The sequence below is a fragment of the Ranitomeya variabilis genome, chromosome 2 (genome assembly GCF_051348905.1).
Source record: "Ranitomeya variabilis isolate aRanVar5 chromosome 2, aRanVar5.hap1, whole genome shotgun sequence".
NCBI classification, from domain to species: domain Eukaryota; kingdom Metazoa; phylum Chordata; class Amphibia; order Anura; family Dendrobatidae; genus Ranitomeya; species Ranitomeya variabilis.
The window spans coordinates 476207565-476229201 of record NC_135233.1 but is presented as its reverse complement, the minus strand read 5'-3'; the positions used below and the strand labels follow the sequence as shown (position 1 = coordinate 476229201).

At 45.5% G+C, this 21637-nt stretch overlaps 1 protein-coding gene across 2 annotated transcripts in view; it reads right to left on the bottom strand.

Moving 5' to 3' along the window:
- Positions 1–21637, bottom strand: part of EPS8L2 (EPS8 signaling adaptor L2) — a 238811-nt gene that overhangs the window by 138853 nt on the left and 78321 nt on the right. Inside the window, exon 1 of one of the 2 annotated variants that reach the window (XM_077287808.1) lies at positions 9859–9875. The exons of the other annotated variant lie outside the window; for it this stretch is intronic. The gene's annotated coding sequence lies outside the window, so the exon portion shown is untranslated. Of the gene's footprint in view, positions 1–9858; positions 9876–21637 lie in introns of those variants that run through there. 2 annotated transcript variants of the gene reach the window in all.

Below are 21637 nucleotides of genomic sequence, written 5' to 3'. Positions count from 1 at the left end.
CAGATGCCCATACTCAAGCTGCGCGGACCTCCATCGCTGCGCATGATTTAACTGTACATGAAAGACGGATTAACGGCGTTTGTCCAGCACTGGGTGTAACCCTGGACCTCACTTTGCCCAGGCCAAGAAGGGTTAAGTGCCAGGTGCAGCCCTGGAAGCCGTCCAACTAAACCTCGGAAACCTGAAACTGTACATAGTTAACTGTTTGTTTCCCTGCTTTTTGCTACTTTAAACCCGACCTGGGTTATTCTTAAAGGGATCCCTTTGTTTACCCAGGATCCCTTCTTCTGCTTTTTGTTTTGCTTCCTGTTTATTCATCACTGAAGGAACTGCTGGATCATGAACAATGCATGATACGAACTCTCTGTAAATAGTTTGCACCTTCTTAAAGGTGCTCCCTACTGGTTTTACTTAAAGAAGGACTCTTTGTGAAGATACCGTACCGGAGCCTTTGCTGAGTATGGACTGGTAGCTTGAGAAGATGTGCTACCTCATAAAGACTTGGTCTCCTCTTAAAGGGGATGTTCATTTGTTGCACTTAGAGAATAGTATTGCTTTAAGACTGATAGATAGCAATGATGTTTTGATAAAGAGGACGTGATGATAATGTTTATGTGAGAAAGTTATATGTAACCAACTAGTTAATTGTAAAGAAATGCTGATGATGTTCCCTGAAAGAAAGTGAAAGCTAAAAGAAGGATGCAGTGGGCCCGTAGGGGTGGACGTAGTGCCCAGCATACATGTTAGTAGGACAAATAATGAGAAGGTTTAATGTTCTATAGAAAATGTTTGATAATGTTGATAGACAACGAGGACAGAAGGTGAACCCTGAGTCCTCCTAGGAGTCATGTAGAGATGGCTCGGTGCTCTTAAACTGAAAGTAATGTTATGTTCTATACTGTGTATAGTAGTTGAAAAGACAGAAGGCTCGGGCTGAAAGGAGCGGTCCTGTAAGAAAGGAGAGGCAGTAGGTCTGGTGCCGTTAGGACAGGCGGTCCTGCAGATTTAAAGAAGGAGAATATAAAAGTTAAATTGCCTTATAACGTGATTATGAGAAGGTCTTTAGCGGATTCAGAGTGTACATCCTTAAAGGCAATGTTAAATTATTGTTCAAAAGTTTGTACTAGTAGAATACCCGGTTGGGTAAGAAAAGTTATTTATAGCATGTTGCTATGATATTTAACCATGTTTGTAACGTTCAAGTGTCCTCACCTCCCATAACGGGAAGCTCTGTTTAAATATATTTATTGTTATTGCACTCAACAAAACTGTATGTCTTTTTGCTAACTTGTATTGTTGTTTTCTTCTCAGTTCCGGAGTACTGTGTTTAACCAGGGGGGAGTGCAGCGCCCCAGAGTCCTGGTCGTTGCAGTACTGTGGCTCCGCCACTAAGGGGAGCTATGGTACGTCTGATGGCACTGAAGGAGTTCATCTGATCAGGTATCACAGACACCAATACATTTCACAGTCAGGCCTCCGGGGGGAGCTAAGGGTTCTATTCACTAGGCCACTCCCCACCATAGTGGGTAAACTGGGGGCCAGGCAGGAAGTTAGATCAGAAAGCTGACTGGGTTGGAACCAGGCAACACCTTGGGGCAGAGGGTGTTGTGGGGGAAGATACAGTAGGGTCTCTGTCAGGGGTGGGATCCTGACAGAGGCTTGGCAACTAGAGCGAACGTAACGGGACCGTGCCTGCTCAGGATAGCGGCGGTGCCCAAGGAAGGATCAGAAGCGAGATAGATTGTGCTGAGTGAGAAACGAGATCAAGCAATAAGGAGAATACCAGTAGGAGTCGTGCTGTAAGACCGAGGCAACATCCTACTGAGGCGCAAAACCGGTGGCCGGAACGCCGAGGGAGTATTACAAGATTCAGCTTCAAGCAATACTCTAAACAGCGGCAGGACAGTCAGTCTAAGGCGGGCTGTCTCACTTAAATCACCTATGTAGTCTTGGGGGGCAACTTGTGGAGAGGGGCGACTCTAGGGTCCCGGAAGAGCTCCGAGCCTACCCGTCAAACGGGTGCCGTCCTAACCGTAACATCAGGGAGGGACGGAGGATTAGCAGAACACCATCTAATCGAGTTGTGAGGGAACTTAAGAAACAGACACAACAGTTGTGGGGACTTTCCGTAAGCACAGCAGGGAAGGACCGCAACACATAGCGCTAGAGGGAAGGCACAGATTTCCACCTGTGAAGAGAACTCTGGAGGTGCCATTGGACCGGCCGGACTTGCGCAGCCTGGTGAACCGTATTCCGGACTGAGGACCCAGAGATCTTCAGTAAAGAGGTAAAGAGACTGCAACCTGGTGTCCTCGTTATTTACTGCACCGCACCACTACAGCCTCACCACCACCATCATCCGTCATACCTATCACTGTACGCCCCTCGGCAGGGTCATGGACCGGGCCTAGCCACCGTGACAACCCCAGAGCAGAGACTCAGAGGCCCGGTACCGGGTACCCCTTGGCCCTGCGGCTGTGGGGGCACTACAGAATCTCATCAGACATTGTATTTATATAGGTGTGCACCTGTAAAGCAGTATTGAGTAATAAGGAAAGGGAGGGAATAGTTATGTGAATAAAATCTAACATTTATTAATATATATTAATATAATAGAGCGATGATATGGATGGATTTAGATGAGTTCGATATACTAGGTGAGCTCCTCAATTGTCCCCTTCTTAGGGTAATATACATATATATATGTATATATACAGGTCCTTCTCAAAAAATTAGCATATAGTGTTAAATTTCATTATTTACCATAATGTAATGATTACAATTAAACTTTCATATATTATAGATTCATTATCCACCAACTGAAATTTGTCAGGTCTTTTATTGTTTTAATACTGATGATTTTGGCATACAACTCCTGATAACCCAAAAAACCTGTCTCAATAAATTAGCATATCAAGAAAAGCTTCTCTAAATGACCTATTACCCTAATCTTCTGAATCAACTAATTAACTCTAAACACATGCAAAAGATACCTGAGGCTTTTAAAAACTCCCTGCCTGGTTCATTACTCAAAACCCCCATCATGGGTAAGACTAGCGACCTGACAGATGTCAAGAAGGCCATCATTGACACCCTCAAGCAAGAGGGTAAGACCCAGAAAGAAATTTCTCAACAAATAGGCTGTTCCCAGAGTGCTGTATCAAGGCACCTCAATGGTAAGTCTGTTGGAAGGAAACTGGAGCGCCCCCACCGCCGCAGGGCCGAGGGGTACCCGGTACCGGGCCTCCGAGTCTCTGCTCTGGGGTTGTCACGGCGGCTAGGCCCCGGTCCGTGACCCTGCCGTGGGGCGCACAGGGAATAGCAGGTGTGGATGATGGTGGTGGTGGTGCGGTGCAGTAAATAACGAGGACACCAGGTTGCAGTCTCTTTACCTCTTTACTGAAGATCTCTGGGTCCTCAGTCCGGAATACGGTTCACCAGGCTGCGCAAGTCCGGCCGGTCCAATGGCACCTCCAGAGTTCACTTCACAGGTGGAAATCGGTGCCTTCCTTCTAGCGCTATGTGTTGTGGTCCTTCCCTGCTGTGCTTATGGAAAGTCCCCCACAACTGTTGTGTCTGTTTCTTAAGTTCCCTCACAACTCGATTAGATGATGTTCTGCTAATCCTCCGTCCCTCCCTGATGTTCTGGTTGGGACGGCACCCGTTTGACGGGTAGGCTCAGAGCTCTTCCGGGACCCTAGAGTCGCCCCTCTCCACAAGTTGCCCCCCAAGACTGCATAGGTGATTTAAGGTGAGACAGCCCGCCTTAGACTGACTGTCCTGCCACTGTTTGGAGTATTGCTTGAAGCTGAATGTTATGATACTCCCTCGGCGTTCCGGCCACCGGTAGTGCGCCTCAGTAGGATGTTGCTTCGGTCTTACAGCACGACTCCTACTGGTATTTCTCCTTTGCGTGATCTCGTTTCTCACTGAGCACAATCTATCTCGCTTCTAGTCCTTTCTTGGGCACCGCCGCTACCCGGAGCAGGCACGGTCCCGTTACGTTCGTTCTTGTTGCCAAGCCTCTGTCAGGATCCCACCCCTGACAGAGACCCTACTGTATCTTCCCCCACAACACCCTCTGCCACAAGGTGTTGCCTGGTTCCAACCCAGTCAGCTTTCTGATCTAACTTCCTGCCTGACCCCCAGTTTACCCACTATGGTGGGGAGTGGCCTAATGAATAGCACCCTTAGCTCCCCCCGGAGGCCCAGCTGTGAAATGTATTGGTGTCTGTGATACCTGATCAGATGAACTCCTTCAGTGCCATCAGACGCACCATAGCTCCCCATAGTGGCGGAGCCACAGTACTGCAACGACCAGGACTCTGGGGCGCTGCACTCCCCCCTGGTTAAACACAGTACTCCGGGACTGGGAAGAAAACAACAATACAAGTTAGCAAAAAGACATACAGTTTTGTTGAGTGCAATAACAATAAGTATACTTGAACAGGCTTCCCTTTATGGGAGGTAAGGTCACTTGAACGTTACAAACATGGTTAACATTATAAATTACAGGCTATAAATAACTCCTGTTACCCAACCGGGTATTCTACTAAGTGCAAAATTGTTGGACAATAATTTAACATCGCCTTTAAGGACATACACTCTAAATCCACTAAAGACCTTCCTATAATCACATTATAAGGTAATTTAACTTTTTCATTCTCCTTCTTTAGATCTGCAGGACCGCCTGTCCTATCGGCACCAGACCTACTGCCTCTCCTTTCGATTAAAGGACCGCCCCGTTCAGCCAGGGCCTACTGCCTTTTCAACTACTATACACAGTATAGAACATAACATTACTTTCAGTTTAAGAGCACTGAGTCATCTCTACATGACTCCTATGAGGACTCAGGGTTTACCTTCTATCCTAACTATCTATCAGCATTATCAAAAACATTTTCTATTGAACATTAAGCCTTCTCATTATCTTTCTTTCTATCATGCATGCTGGACACCACTTCTACCCCTACGGGCCCACTGCGTCCTTCTTCTATCTTTCACTTTTTCTTCTCAGAGAACATCATCAGTATTTCTTCACAATTTAACTAGTCAAATACATATAACTTACTCATGTAAACATTATCATCACTTTCTTTGGTCAAGACATTATTGCTTCCAGTCTTAAAGCAATATCACGGTTTAAGCGCAACAAATGAACATCCCCTTTAAGAGGGGGCCAAGTCTCTATGAGGTAGCACGCCTTCTCAAGCTACCAGTCCATACTCAGCAAAGGTTCCAGTGTGGTATCTTCACAAAGAGTCCTTCTTTAAGTAAAACCAGTAGGGAGCGCCTTTAATAAGGTGCAAACTATGTACAACAAGTTCGGATCATGCACTGTTCATGATTTCAGCAGTTCTTTTCAACTAGAAACTTGTGCAAAAACTTTAGAAAAATCAAACAAAAACAAAACAATAGGGATCCCAGGTCCACAGAAGGATCCCCTTAAGAGTTAACCCTGGACGGGTTCAGCAGCAAAAATCAGGAAACAAACAATTAAAAACTATATACATCTTTAAAGCATTATGCTTACTCGTTTTTCGGGGAGGAAGGTGGTTTCCTCCCGGGCATCACCAGACCAACGGGTCGTCCTGCTGGTTCAAGGATCGGGTCCCGCCCCAACAACGACAGGATCCCTCGCCGGGATGTTCTTTTTACCGAGGATCCAGCACGCCCCCACGGTGCATGGTAGGTCCGGGTCCCTCGCTGCTCCACAGGATCAGGTTCCGTTGTCTTTTCGGCGGGAGGTTTATCTTTGGGAGTTACAGCGGCGGCCTGGAGCGCGACGCACCGCTGGACGCCCCGCGCCATCCAGCCTGCTTCGCCGGTTGCTCGCCTCCACCTGGTGTAAGTGACGGCATCACCCGGCTCCAGGTCGCGATCAAACCTTCCACTGCAAGGTTCCACCTCCTCTCGGTCCACGTGGACTTGAAGCGGCTCCCCGATCTCCTGGATAATCCCGCGTCCATGTCGGGGGTTAAAGGAGACCACTACACCCCAGTGGGACAAGGGGGGCTCCGCAACAGTGGTTAAGTCAACCTGGGTTACCGGTTGTGGTTGGGCTCGCCATGCAGCCATCAAGCGCCGCAGGTGTTCGGCCTCAGGCATGAGCTTCAGGCCCGGTGTCTGCGGCGCACTTTCAGCCGCGACCGGGTTGAGAGGAGCAGGGGACATTGGAGACAAGCAGACCTCCGTGGGCTGGCCCAGCCGAGCAGTCACACGGGCATCGGCCTCCAGGCGGGCAGCGATCCGCCGGGCCTCGGCTGCGGCCATACACTCTTCCGACGGCGGCCGGGGGGGTCGGCCCATCGTTGGCTCCGTAAGGGTCAGCTCCCGCAGTGACGGCGTATCCTGAGCCACATCGGGCTGTCCAGCCTCTCTCCGAGTTCGACCATCCCCATGCGGTGCTTCCGGCGTCGCCATCTTTATCTCCTCTCCAATGTCTTCTTCCCGCGGTCTCTTTCGTGGGCGGCCCCGTCTCCATGGTCTCCACCCTCCAAACAGGATCAGGAGGCGGACCTCAGCTGTTGACGGACACGTCCTCAGGACACAGAAATATTTAGACTGGGCGGCCATTGCTGTTCGCGCTCTCCAGCTTGCCTACGCCCACTTCACGCCCCTCCTCTTCTCCTGCGCTCTCCTCAGCGCTGCAATGGCGGCGGATTTTGGCGGCAAATGGCGCAGCACAGTCCTTGCAATATAGTACAGTCCAAGCACAGTAAATCACAGTTCCAAGGCACACATGACCTGATTCTTCAAGCTTAAGTAGATCCTGTTCGTGACGCCAAGTTGGAGCGCCCCCACCGCCGCAGGGCCGAGGGGTACCCGGTACCGGGCCTCCGAGTCTCTGCTCTGGGGTTGTCACGGCGGCTAGGCCCCGGTCCGTGACCCTGCCGTGGGGCGCACAGGGAATAGCAGGTGTGGATGATGGTGGTGGTGGTGGTGCGGTGCAGTAAATAACGAGGACACCAGGTTGCAGTCTCTTTACCTCTTTACTGAAGATCTCTGGGTCCTCAGTCCGGAATACGGTTCACCAGGCTGCGCAAGTCCGGCCGGTCCAATGGCACCTCCAGAGTTCACTTCACAGGTGGAAATCGGTGCCTTCCTTCTAGCGCTATGTGTTGTGGTCCTTCCCTGCTGTGCTTACGGAAAGTCCCCCACAACTGTTGTGTCTGTTTCTTAAGTTCCCTCACAACTCGATTAGATGATGTTCTGCTAATCCTCCGTCCCTCCCTGATGTTCTGGTTGGGACGGCACCCGTTTGACGGGTAGGCTCGGAGCTCTTCCGGGACCCTAGAGTCGCCCCTCTCCACAAGTTGCCCCCCAAGACTGCATAGGTGATTTAAGGTGAGACAGCCCGCCTTAGACTGACTGTCCTGCCGCTGTTTGGAGTATTGCTTGAAGCTGAATGTTATGATACTCCCTCGGCGTTCCGGCCACCGGTAGTGCGCCTCAGTAGGATGTTGCTTCGGTCTTACAGCACGACTCCTACTGGTATTTCTCCTTTGCGTGATCTCGTTTCTCACTCAGCACAATCTATCTCGCTTCTAGTCCTTTCTTGGGCACCGCCGCTACCCGGAGCAGGCACGGTCCCGTTACGTTCGTTCTTGTTGCCAAGCCTCTGTCAGGATCCCACCCCTGACAGAGACCCTACTGTATCTTCCCCCACAACACCCTCTGCCACAAGGTGTTGCCTGGTTCCAACCCAGTCAGCTTTCTGATCTAACTTCCTGCCTGACCCCCAGTTTACCCACTATGGTGGGGAGTGGCCTAATGAATAGCACCCTTAGCTCCCCCCGGAGGCCCAGCTGTGAAATGTATTGGTGTCTGTGATACCTGATCAGATGAACTCCTTCAGTGCCATCAGACGCACCATAGCTCCCCATAGTGGCGGAGCCACAGTACTGCAACGACCAGGACTCTGGGGCGCTGCAAAACAATGTGGCAGAAAACGCTGTACAACGAGAAGAGGTGACCGGACCCTGAGGAAGATTGTGGAGAAGGACCGATTCCAGACCTTGGGGAACCTGAGGAAGCAGTGGACTGAGTCTGGTGTGGAAACATCCAGAGCCACCGTGCACAGGCGTGTGCAGGAAATGGGCTACAGGTGCCGCATTCCCCAGGTAAAGCCACTTTTGAACCATAAACAGCGGCAGAAGCGCCTGACCTGGGCTACAGAGAAGCAGCACTGGACTGTTGCTAAGTGGTCCCAAGTACTTTTTTCTGATGAAAGCAAATTTTGCATGTCATTCGGAAATCAAGGTGCCAGAGTCTGGAGGAAGACTGGGGAGAAGGAAATGCCAAAATGCCTGAAGTCCAGTGTCAAGTACCCACAGTCAGTGATGGTGTGGGGTGCCATGTCAGCTGCTGGTGTTGGTCCACTGTGTTTCATCAAGGGCAGGGTCAATGCAGCTAGCTATCAGGAGATTTTGGAGCACTTCATGCTTCCATCGGCTGAAATGCTTTATGGAGATGAAGATTTCATTTTTCAGCACGACCTGGCACCTGCTCACAGTGCCAAAACCACTGGTAAATGGTTTACTGACCATGGTATTACTGTGCTCAATTGGCCTGCCAACTCTCCTGACCTGAACCCCATAGAGAATCTGTGGGATATTGTGAAGAGAAAGTTGAGAGACGCAAGACCCAACACTCTGGATGAGCTTAAGGCCGCTATTGAAGCATCCTGGGCCTCCATAACATCTCAGCAGTGTCACAGGCTGATTGCCTCCATGCCACGCCGCATTGAAGCAGTCATTTCTGCCAAAGGATTCCCGACCAAGTATTGAGTGCATAACTGAACATTATTATTTGATGGTTTTTTTGTTTGTTATTAAAAAACACTTTTATTTGATTGGACGGGTGAAATATGCTAATTTATTGAGACAGGTTTTTTGGGTTATCAGGAGTTGTATGCCAAAATCATCAGTATTAAAACAATAAAAGACCTGACAAATTTCAGTTGGTGGATAATGAATCTATAATATATGAAAGTTTAATTGTAATCATTACATTATGGTAAATAATGAAATTTAACACTATATGCTAATTTTTTGAGAAGGACCTGTATATATATATATATATATATATATATATATATATATATATATATATATATAAAAATCCAGAAAAATAGCTCATTTTCACTACAAACGGTGTGCTGCCTCCAATTTGTCTGGATTTTTATAATTGAGGTTTGGTATTTGCCTGGGGGACTCTTTCTTTGTGCTGCTCTAATTTATATATATATATATATATATATATATATATATATATATATAAATATATATAGTGTGTATATATATATATATATATGTATATATATATATATATATATATATATATATATATATATATATATATATAATGTGTTTATATATATATATATATATATATATATATATACCCAATGTAACAATGGGTATATAAGGCCTTCTGACAATTTAAGTAATTATGTATATTTAATATATAATTATATTAATTTGATTATAATAAACATATATGTCTTAATTTAATTTGTATAATTTAAATAATTATTTAAATTGACAGAAGGCCTCATATACCCATATATATACACCCAAGAAGGGTGCCCCCTAAGAAGGGAACCATTGAGGAGCTCGCCTGGTTTACCAAACTCATCTAAATCCATCTTCATGGTTCTGTTAATCCTGCTAGCCAAGATGCAGGACATGCTAAGGTCTCATCATACAGAAAACCCCATAATTTAGTTCATTGTCCCTGTTAAACTGCAGCCATAGCAGACACTAGAAACATCATCCAATACATCTGAGAGCAATAAAGACCTCATGACGCTAGTAGCAGTTAAACATTTTATAGCTATTTGTACAGAACGCTGACCTTCATGTTGCAGTTTATGGATTCTGCGAATCCCGAGAATGTCGTTGCTGTCTCCTTGCAGTGAGTGCAGTGTTGCGGCACACCCCGCTGGATGTTCTGTATCAGTGAACCGCTTCTGGACAAACTAGTTTCACTTGGTGTGGTTTTACCTATAAACCTCAATACTTCAATTTGTAATTTGCCTGCCTCGAATTTTCCATATTTTCCATATTTCCCATATTTCTGCATAAAGCTGATTCAAATCCACATCAGATTTTCACAGAATTCCTAAAAGTAGATAAGGAACCAAATCAAATAAATGAGTCAAAAATAGAATTTGCCTATTTTTTTTTATTGCGGAAAATGATCCAGTATCTCATGTCTGTGAGTAGCAAAAGTATGTGAACCTTTAGGATTAGCAAATAATTTGAAAATGAAATTAGAGTCTGTTTTTTTTCCATAAATGGGATGACAATCGGGTGTGAGTGGGCGACCTGTTTAATTTAAAGAACGGGGATCTATCAAAGTCTGATCACCATAACATATCATTGCAGAATTGTATCATGGCATGGAGAAAGGAGAGTTCTGTATGTTGATGGTTGAACGTTCATGTGGTGACGAGTTCCTCTGGTGCATCCATACATATTTTGGTTGATATCGGCTTTTACATTTGTCTAAAGAGGCCATACATATTCAATTACACAAGGTAAGTAATGGCAGATCTACAGCCAGAAGTGACGTTGCTTATGGAAGGAGGAAAGATCTTCTACATCTTACATGATCATTTTGTATTAGCTGGAAGAGTTGGCGGTACACATTACACTCTGGTCTGAAGAATGGGTATGACCTAATAGGCCGATGTCTGATCAGTCTATATCAGGGTAAAAGCAATAATTGGGCAAGTGGAATTCAACTATGGTATTCTTTATTCTCAATGGAGATAAGCGACCACCAGAGGTGTCTGGCAGCAGGTGACTCCCCTCTCCACATTGACAACACATGCACACTCAGCCAAGGGGGACAGTAGGAATAACTGTCAGCCGGACTACAACTATTGAAAGGGTATGCCCCCCCTTTAGTTCCAGATAATGATGGGTTGCCATTGGATGGCTAGTCTTTAGACATCTATATAGGACAGGGATCTTTACAGTTATAGTCAGAAAATGGAATGCCAGACCCCAAGAGATATTAATGGCACCATGGTGGCTCAGTGGCTAGCACTGTTGCTTGCATTGCTGGGGTCCTGGGTTGAAATCTCAGCGAGGCAACATATGCCAGACGTTTGTCACTGTGCTTGCGTGGGTTTCCTCCGGGTCCCCCATAACAAATGGTACTGAGGGTTATAAATAATATAGTGACATATACTGTATAATTGATCAAAAAAGTTGAATTTGATAAATGTGTTTTTTTCCATTCTATGTAATTCCATAACTATGTGTATGGGCACCCTAACCCCTTTCCAACGTTGGGCGTAATAACACGCCTACATCGGACTTCCTCCCTCCCTTTGATATGGGCTCCGGCGCTGTAATCTTTCCTGGCACATGTCAGCTGTTTTGAACAGCTGACATGTGTCGCTAACAGCGGCGGGTGGAATCGCGATCCACCCGTGGCTGTTAACCCATTAAAAGACCGCTGACAATCTCTGACAGCAGCATTTAATTCGTGCTTACTGGAAGCGCGTGGGAGATCCTCCCATCAGTGACCCCGTCACGTGATCGTCTCCAGCAGACCTCTATGGTTGTCATTTTCGGCGCTTGTAGCAAGTGAGCATTTCTGCTACACTCATTGCCTGTATGTAGCAGAGGCGATCAAACAACTGGAGCTTCTAGTCTCCAATGGAGACTATTGAAGCACACAAAAAGTAAAAAAAGTTTTTTAAAAAATATAAAAAAATATATAAACGTTCAAATCACCCCCCTTTCAAAACAAAATAAAAAAAATCAAACATACATATATTTGGTATTGCTGCATTCAGAATCGCCTGATCTATGAATATTAAAAAATAATTAACTTGATCGCTAAACATAACCAGAAAAAATTAAAAATGCCAGAATTACATTTTTTTGGTCACCGCTACATTGCAATAAAATGCAATAACGGGCGATCAAAATAACGTATCTGCACCAAAATGGTATCAATAGAAATGTCAGATCGGCATGCAAAAAATAAGCCCTCACCCGACCCCAGATCACGAAAAATGGAGACGCTACAGGTATTGGAAAATGGAGCTTTTTTTTAACCAAAGTTTGGATTATTTTTCCACCACTTAAATAAAAAAGACATGCTTTCCCTGGAAAAAGTGAAACGCACGTCGGGGTGCCAGAGCCACTTAAAGGTACAGTGCCCATATACCACTAGCAATCATTATTTCTCTCCTAGCCGTTATTGCCTCAATCTCCACCACTTGGCATGCAATTTCACATGACGCTGACTCAAACACATACACTGCTAGTGCTAATGCAACACTTATAACTTGATTATATTTGGACTGGGGATATATTATAATTCTTTTTGGAAGCTGTTAATCTGCTCCTTGTTTACGAGGATACATGTATCTTTAGTCCTGTAGTAGTTGAACTGCCCCGGATTTATTATATTATATATTATATATATATATATATATATATATATATATATATATATATATATATATACAGGTCCTTCTCAAAAAATTAGCATATAGTGTTAAATTTCATTATTTACCATAATGTAATGATTACAATTAAACTTTCATATATTATAGATTCATTATCCACCAATTGAAATTTGTCAGGTCTTTTATTGTTTTAATACTGATGATTTTGGCCTACAACTCCTGATAACCCAAAAAACCTGTCTCAATAAATTAGCATATCAAGAAAAGGTTCTCTAAACGACCTATTACCCTAATCTTCTGAATCAACTAATTAACTCTAAACACATGCAAAAGATACCTGAGGCTTTTAAAAACTCCCTGCCTGGTTCATTACTCAAAACCCCCATCATGGGTAAGACTAGCGACCTGACAGATGTCAAGAAGGCCATCATTGACACCCTCAAGCAAGAGGGTAAGACCCAGAAAGAAATTTCTCAACAAATAGGCTGTTCCCAGAGTGCTGTATCAAGGCACCTCAATGGTAAGTCTGTTGGAAGGAAACAATGTGGCAGAAAACGCTGTACAACGAGAAGAGGTGACCGGACCCTGAGGAAGATTGTGGAGAAGGACCGATTCCAGACCTTGGGGAACCTGAGGAAGCAGTGGTGTTGTGAAATTGGATTCTGGGCTCCCCCGGTGGCCACTTGTGGAATTTAACTTGTGTGCATCATCCCCTCTGTTCACCTGCTCCTATCAGGATGTGGGAGTCGCTATATAACCTTGCTCCTCTGTCAGTTTCATGCCGGTCAACAATGTAATCAGTAGCCTTTCTGTGCATGTTCCTGCTACTAGACAACTCCCAGCTAAGTTGGACTTTTGTCCTTGTGTGTTTTTGCATTTTGTTCCTGTTCACAGCTGCTGTTTCGTTACTGTGTCTGGAAAGCTCTTGTGAGCGGAAATTGCCACTCTGGTGTTATGAGTTAATGCTAGAGTCTTAAAGTAATTTCTGGATGGTGTTTTGATAGGGTTTTCTGCTGACCATGAAAGTGCCCTTTCTGTCTTCATGCTATCTAGTAAGCGGACCTCGATTTTGCTAAACCTATTTTCATACTACGTTTGTCATTTCATCTTAAATCACCGCCAATATATGTGGGGGCCTCTGTCTGCCTTTTGGGAAAATTTCTCTAGAGGTGAGCCAGGACTGTCTTTTCCTCTGCTAGGATTAGGTAGTTCTTCGGCTGGCGCTGGGCATCTAGGGATAAAAAAACGTAGGCATGCTACCCGGCCACTTCTAGTTGTGCGGCAGGTTTAGTTCATGGTCAGTATAGTTTCCATCTTCCAAGAGCTAGTTCTCATATATGCTGGGCTATGTTCTCTCGCCATTGAGAATCATGACAGTTTGACCGGCCCAAAAAAGGGTTAAATTACTGGCTGAGAAAGGAGAGAAAAAAGAAGTCTGCTACAATTTTTTTTTTTTTTTTTCCCTCTAGTTCTGAGTGTGCTCTTAATTGAATCACTTGCTAGTCTGCCTATACTGCAGCCTTCCTCTCTTCCTCTCCTTCTAATCCTTGAATGGCTCTGTGTTCACCTGTTTCAAATGGATCTTCAGAGTGTAGCTACAGGTTTGAATAATCTCGCCACAAAGGTACAAAATTTGCAAGATTTTGTTGTTCATGCACCTATGTCTGAGCCTAGAATTCCTTTGCCTGAATTCTTCTCGGGGAATAGATCTCACTTTCAAAATTTTAAAAATAATTGCAAATTGTTTTTGTCCCTGAAGTCTCGCTCTGCCGGAGACCCTGCACAGCAGGTCAGGATTGTAATTTCCTTGCTCCGGGGCGACCCTCAAGACTGGGCTTTTGCATTGGCACCAGGGGATCCTGCGTTGCTCAATGTGGATGCGTTTTTTCTGGCCTTGGGGTTGCTTTATGAGGAACCTCATTTAGAGCTTCAGGCGGAAAAGGCCTTGATGTCCTTGTCTCAGGGGCAAGATGAAGCTGAAATATACTGCCAAAAATTCCGCAAATGGTCTGTGCTTACTCAGTGGAATGAGTGCGCCCTGGCGGCGATTTTCAGAGAAGGTCTCTCTGATGCCATTAAGGATGTTATGGTGGGGTTCCCTGTGCCTGCGAGTCTGAATGAGTCCATGACGATGGCTATTCAGATCGATAGGCGTCTGCGGGAGCGCAAACCTGTGCACCATTTGGCGGTGTCTACTGAGAAAACGCCAGAAAATATGCAATGTGATAGAATTCTGTCCAGAAGCGAGCGGCAGAATTTTAGACGAAAAAATGGGTTGTGCTTCTATTGTGGTGATTCAACTCATGTTATATCAGCATGCTTTAAGCGTACTAAGAAGCCTGACAAGTCTGTTTCAATTAGCACTTTACAGTCTAAGTTTATTCTATCTGTGACCCTGATTTGTTCTTTGTCATCTATTACCGCGGACGCCTATGTCGACTCTGGCGCTGCTTTGAGTCTTATGGATTGGTCCTTTGCCAAACGCTGTGGGTATGATTTGGAGCCATTGGAGGCTCCGATACCTCTGAAAGGGATTGACTCCACCCCATTGGCTAGTAATAAACCACAATACTGGACACAAGTGACTATGAGTGTTAATCCGGATCACCAGGAGGTTATTCGCTTTCTGGTGCTGTATAATCTACATGATGTTTTGGTGCTGGGATTGCCATGGCTGCAATCTCATAACCCAGTCCTCGACTGGAGAGCTATGTCTGTGTTAAGCTGGGGATGTAAAGGAACTCATGGGGACGTACCTTTGGTTTCCATTTCATCATCTATTCCCTCTGAGATTCCTGAATTCTTGTCTGACTTTCGTGACGTTTTTGAAGAACCCAAGGTTGGTTCACTACCTCCGCACCGGGAGTGCGATTGTGCCATAGACTTGATCCCGGGTAGTAAATACCCTAAGGGTCGTTTATTTAATCTGTCTGTGCCTGAACACGCTGCTATGCGAGAATATATAAAGGAGTCCTTGGAAAAGGGACATATTCGTCCTTCGTCATCTCCCTTAGGAGCCGGTTTTTTCTTTGTGTCTAAGAAAGACGGCTCTTTGAGGCCGTGTATTGATTATCGACTTTTGAATAAAATCACGGTTAAATATCAATATCCGTTACCACTGCTTACTGATTTGTTTGCTCGTATAAAGGGGGCCAAGTGGTTCTCTAAGATTGATCTCCGTGGGGCGTATAATTTGGTGCGAATCAAGCAGGGGGATGAGTGGAAAACCGCATTTAATACGCCCGAGGGCCATTTTGAGTATTTGGTGATGCCTTTTGGTCTTTCAAATGCCCCTTCAGTCTTCCAGTCCTTTATGCATGACATTTTCCGCGATTATTTGGATAAATTTATGATTGTGTATCTGGATGATATTCTGATTTTTTCGGATGACTGGGACTCTCATGTCCAGCAGGTCAGGAGGGTTTTTCAGGTTTTGCGGTCTAATTCCTTGTGTGTGAAGGGTTCTAAGTGTGTTTTTGGGGTTCAGAAGATTTCCTTCTTGGGATACATTTTTTCCCCCTCTTCCATCGAGATGGATCCTGTCAAGGTTCAGGCTATTGGTGATTGGACGCAACCCTCTTCTCTTAAGAGTCTTCAGAAATTTTTGGGCTTTGCTAACTTTTATCGTCGATTTATTGCTGGTTTTTCTGATGTTGTAAAACCATTGACTGATTTGACTAAGAAGGGTGCTGATGTTGCTGATTGGTCCCCTGATGCTGTGGAGGCCTTTCGGGAGCTCAAGCGCCGCTTTTCTTCCGCCCCAGTGTTGCGTCAGCCTGATGTTGCTCTTCCTTTTCAGGTTGAGGTCGACGCTTCTGAAATCGGAGCTGGGGCGGTGTTGTCGCAGAGAAGTTCCGACTTCTCCGTGATGAGACCTTGTGCTTTTTTTTCCCGTAAATTTTCGCCCGCCGAGCGGAATTATGATATTGGGAATCGGGAGCTTTTGGCCATGAAGTGGGCTTTTGAGGAGTGGCGTCACTGGCTTGAGGGGGCCAGACATCAGGTGGTGGTATTGACTGACCACAAAAATTTAATTTACCTTGAGTCTGCCAGGCGCCTGAATCCTAGACAGGCGCGCTGGTCGTTGTTTTTCTCTCGGTTTAATTTTGTGGTGTCTTACCTACCGGGTTCTAAGAATGTTAAGGCGGATGCCCTTTCTAGGAGTTTTGAGCCTGACTCCCCTGGTAATTCTGAGCCCACAGGTATCCTTAAAGATGGAGTGATATTGTCTGCCGTTTCTCCAGACCTGCGGCGGGCCTTGCAGGAGTTTCAGGCAGATAGACCTGATCGTTGCCCACCTGGTAGACTGTTTGTTCCTGATGATTGGACCAGTAGAGTCATCTCTGAGGTTCATTCTTCTGCGTTGGCAGGTCATCCTGGAATCTTTGGTACCAGGGATTTGGTGGCAAGGTCCTTCTGGTGGCCTTCCCTGTCACGAGATGTGCGAGGCTTTGTGCAGTCTTGTGACGTTTGTGCTCGGGCCAAGCCTTGTTGTTCTCGGGCTAGTGGATTGTTGTTACCCTTGCCTATCCCGAAGAGGCCTTGGACGCACATCTCGATGGATTTTATTTCGGATCTGCCTGTTTCTCAGAAGATGTCTGTCATCTGGGTGGTGTGTGACCGTTTCTCTAAGATGGTCCATCTGGTTCCCTTGCCTAAGTTGCCTTCTTCTTCCGAGTTGGTTCCTCTGTTTTTTCAAAATGTTGTTCGTTTGCATGGTATTCCGGAGAATATCGTTTCTGACAGAGGGACCCAATTCGTGTCTAGATTTTGGCGGGCATTCTGTGCTAGGATGGGCATAGATTTGTCTTTTTCGTCTGCTTTCCATCCTCAGACTAATGGCCAGACCGAGCGGACTAATCAGACCTTGGAGACATATTTGAGGTGTTTTGTGTCTGCGGATCAGGATGATTGGGTTGCTTTTTTGCCTTTGGCGGAGTTCGCCCTCAATAATCGGGCCAGCTCTGCCACCTTGGTGTCCCCGTTTTTCTGTAATTCGGGGTTTCATCCTCGATTTTCCTCCGGTCAAGTGGAATCTTCGGATTGTCCTGGAGTGGATGCTGTGGTGGAGAGGTTGCATCAGATTTGGGGGCAGGTGGTGGACAATTTGAAGTTGTCCCAGGAGAAGACTCAGCTTTTTGCCAACCGCCGTCGTCGTGTTGGTCCTCGGCTTTGTGTTGGGGACTTGGTGTGGTTGTCTTCTCGTTTTGTCCCTATGAGGGTTTCTTCTCCTAAGTTTAAGCCTCGGTTCATCGGCCCGTACAAGATATTGGAGATTCTTAACCCTGTGTCCTTCCGTTTGGACCTCCCTGCATCCTTTTCGATTCATAATGTTTTTCATCGGTCATTGTTGCGCAGGTATGAGGTACCAGCTGTGCCTTCCGTTGAGCCTCCTGCTCCGGTGTTGGTTGAGGGTGAGTTGGAGTACGTTGTGGAAAAGATCTTGGACTCTCGTGTTTCCAGACGGAAACTCCAGTATCTGGTCAAATGGAAGGGATACGGTCAGGAGGATAATTCTTGGGTCACTGCCTCTGATGTTCATGCCTCCGATCTTGTCCGTGCCTTTCATAGGGCTCATCCTGATCGCCCTGGTGGTTCTGGTGAGGGTTCGGTGCCCCCTCCTTGAGGGGGGGGTACTGTTGTGAAATTGGATTCTGGGCTCCCCCGGTGGCCACTTGTGGAATTTAACTTGTGTGCATCATCCCCTCTGTTCACCTGCTCCTATCAGGATGTGGGAGTCGCTATATAACCTTGCTCCTCTGTCAGTTTCATGCCGGTCAACAATGTAATCAGTAGCCTTTCTGTGCATGTTCCTGCTACTAGACAACTCCCAGCTAAGTTGGACTTTTGTCCTTGTGTGTTTTTGCATTTTGTTCCTGTTCACAGCTGCTGTTTCGTTACTGTGTCTGGAAAGCTCTTGTGAGCGGAAATTGCCACTCTGGTGTTATGAGTTAATGCTAGAGTCTTAAAGTAATTTCTGGATGGTGTTTTGATAGGGTTTTCTGCTGACCATGAAAGTGCCCTTTCTGTCTTCATGCTATCTAGTAAGCGGACCTCGATTTTGCTAAACCTATTTTCATACTACGTTTGTCATTTCATCTTAAATCACCGCCAATATATGTGGGGGCCCAGGGGCGGACACAGACAGCTTGGGGCCCCTGTGCAGGAAATGTGTCTGGGCCCCCCCTCCTATAAAGGCGACAAAGCTATATATATATATATATATATATATATATATATATATATATATATATATATATATATATATATATATATATATATATATATACAGGTCCTTCTCAAAAAATTAGCATATAGTGTTAAATTTCATTATTTACCATAATGTAATGATTACAATTAAACTTTCATATATTATAGATTCATTATCCACCAACTGAAATTTGTCAGGTCTTTTATTGTTTTAATACTGATGATTTTGGCCTACAACTCCTGATAACCCAAAAAACCTGTCTCAATAAATTAGCATATCAAGAAAAGGTTCTCTAAACGACCTATTACCCTAATCTTCTGAATCAACTAATTAACTCTAAACACATGCAAAAGATACCTGAGGCTTTTAAAAACTCCCTGCCTGGTTCATTACTCAAAACCCCCATCATGGGTAAGACTAGCGACCTGACAGATGTCAAGAAGGCCATCATTGACACCCTCAAGCAAGAGGGTAAGACCCAGAAAGAAATATCTCAACAAATAGGCTGTTCCCAGAGTGCTGTATCAAGGCACCTCAATGGTAAGTCTGTTGGAAGGAAACAATGTGGCAGAAAACGCTGTACAACGAGAAGAGGTGACCGGACCCTGAGGAAGATTGTGGAGAAGGACCGATTCCAGACCTTGGGGAACCTGAGGAAGCAGTGGACTGAGTCTGGTGTGGAAACATCCAGAGCCACCGTGCACAGGCGTGTGCAGGAAATGGGCTACAGGTGCCGCATTCCCCAGGTAAAGCCACTTTTGAACCATAAACAGCGGCAGAAGCGCCTGACCTGGGCTACAGAGAAGCAGCACTGGACTGTTGCTAAGTGGTCCCAAGTACTTTTTTCTGATGAAAGCAAATTTTGCATGTCATTCGGAAATCAAGGTGCCAGAGTCTGGAGGAAGACTGGGGAGAAGGAAATGCCAAAATGCCTGAAGTCCAGTGTCAAGTACCCAGTCAGTGATGGTGTGGGGTGCCATGTCAGCTGCTGGTGTTGGTCCACTGTGTTTCATCAAGGGCAGGGTCAATGCAGCTAGCTATCAGGAGATTTTGGAGCACTTCATGCTTCCTGGCACCTGCTCACAGTGCCAAAACCACTGGTAAATGGTTTACTGACCATGGTATTACTGTGCTCAATTGGCCTGCCAATTCTCCTGACCTGAACCCCATAGAGAATCTGTGGGATATTGTGAAGAGAAAGTTGAGAGACGCAAGACCCAACACTCTGGATGAGCTTAAGGCCGCTATTGAAGCATCCTGGGCCTCCAGAACATCTCAGCAGTGTCACAGGCTGATTGCCTCCATGCCACGCCGCATTGAAGCAGTCATTTCTGCCAAAGGATTCCCGACCAAGTATTGAGTGCATAACTGAACATTATTATTTGATGTTTTTTTTGTTTGTTATTAAAAAACACTTTTATTTGATTGGACGGTTGAAATATGCTAATTTATTGAGACAGGTTTTTTGGGTTATCAGGAGTTGTAGGCCAAAATCATCAGTATTAAAACAATAAAAGACCTGACAAATTTCAGTTGGTGGATAATGAATCTATAATATATGAAAGTTTAATTGTAATCATTACATTATGGTAAATAATGAAATTTAACACTATATGCTAATTTTTTGAGAAGGACCTGTATATATATATATATCTCCACACACATACATGTATATATATTAAATAGTCTCCTTTATTATGTATATTGCCGTCCCTTATTATACAGTGCCCTCTCCTATTGTGTACTGCACCGTCCCTTACATATTGGATTTTATAGAGCCCTGTGTTTTTATTACATACCGTCCTGTCTTGTTAGCTGTAAAATGCAATGATGGCTGATGGAGCATAAGAAAGCTTATTTTCTAAAGGAGGAGCTGGTGGACTGGTAGTCTGGTCACCAGCTCCTCCATCAGTAGTCATTTTATATCTAACAAGAGAGGGGACTATGTAATAAAAGAAGGCGCTGTGAATAACAAAAATATCAAGAATACACTATGCAAGAGACTGCACTGTACATAACAGCAGAGGAAGCTATATAATGAAGGAGGGCATCATACATAGCTAGAGAGGATGGTACGTAATAAGGGACGGTGTTATACATAACAAAAGAGGAAACTATGTAACTAAGGATGGTTTTATACATAATTAGTACACTATACACTAAGGGACTGTGCTAAAGATAAGTGAGTACACTATATACAAAGGGACTGTGCTATACATAATAAGTGAGTACACTTTATACTAAGGGACTGTGTTAGACATAATAATTATCGATAATAATGTCTTTCTCCACCTCCCCCTTTTCCAAATCCATTATAAATCCCCCTTCCTCCCATCCCAATCCCCCTTCCTCTCACCCCAATCCCCCACATCCCTCATTGTCCTCCTCCCCCCGCATCCCATTATTGCCTTCTTCCCCACCTCCTTAATTGCCCTCTTCACCACCTCCATCATTGCTTTCTCCCCACCACCACATTATTGCCCATTCCACCACCTCCATCATTGCCTCCTCCCCACCACCTCATCATTGTCTTTTACACTGCCACCATCATTGCCTTCTCCCAACCACCCTATCATTACCCATTCCACGACCTCCATCATTTCCTCCTCTTCACCACCCCATCATTAAACATTCCAGGACCTCCATCATTTCCTTCTCCCCACCATCCCATTATTGCCCTTTCTACCTCCCCCATAATTGCTTTCTCCCCCACCACCCCTATCATTGCCCTCTCCATCAACCCAATCATTGCCTTCTGCCCCATCACCTCCATAATTGCCCACTCCGTCAACCCAATCATTGCCTTCTGCCCCATCATTGCCCTCTCCATCAACCCAATCATTGCCTTCTGCCTCATCACCCCCATCATTGCCCTCTCCTCCACCCAGGGCTGCCACTAGGAATTTCAGGGCCCTTTGAGACTCCGCTAAGGCTTCACCTCAGCTCTGCCTCCACACCTCGAACCTTCCACAGTCTCATTGCCCACTCTT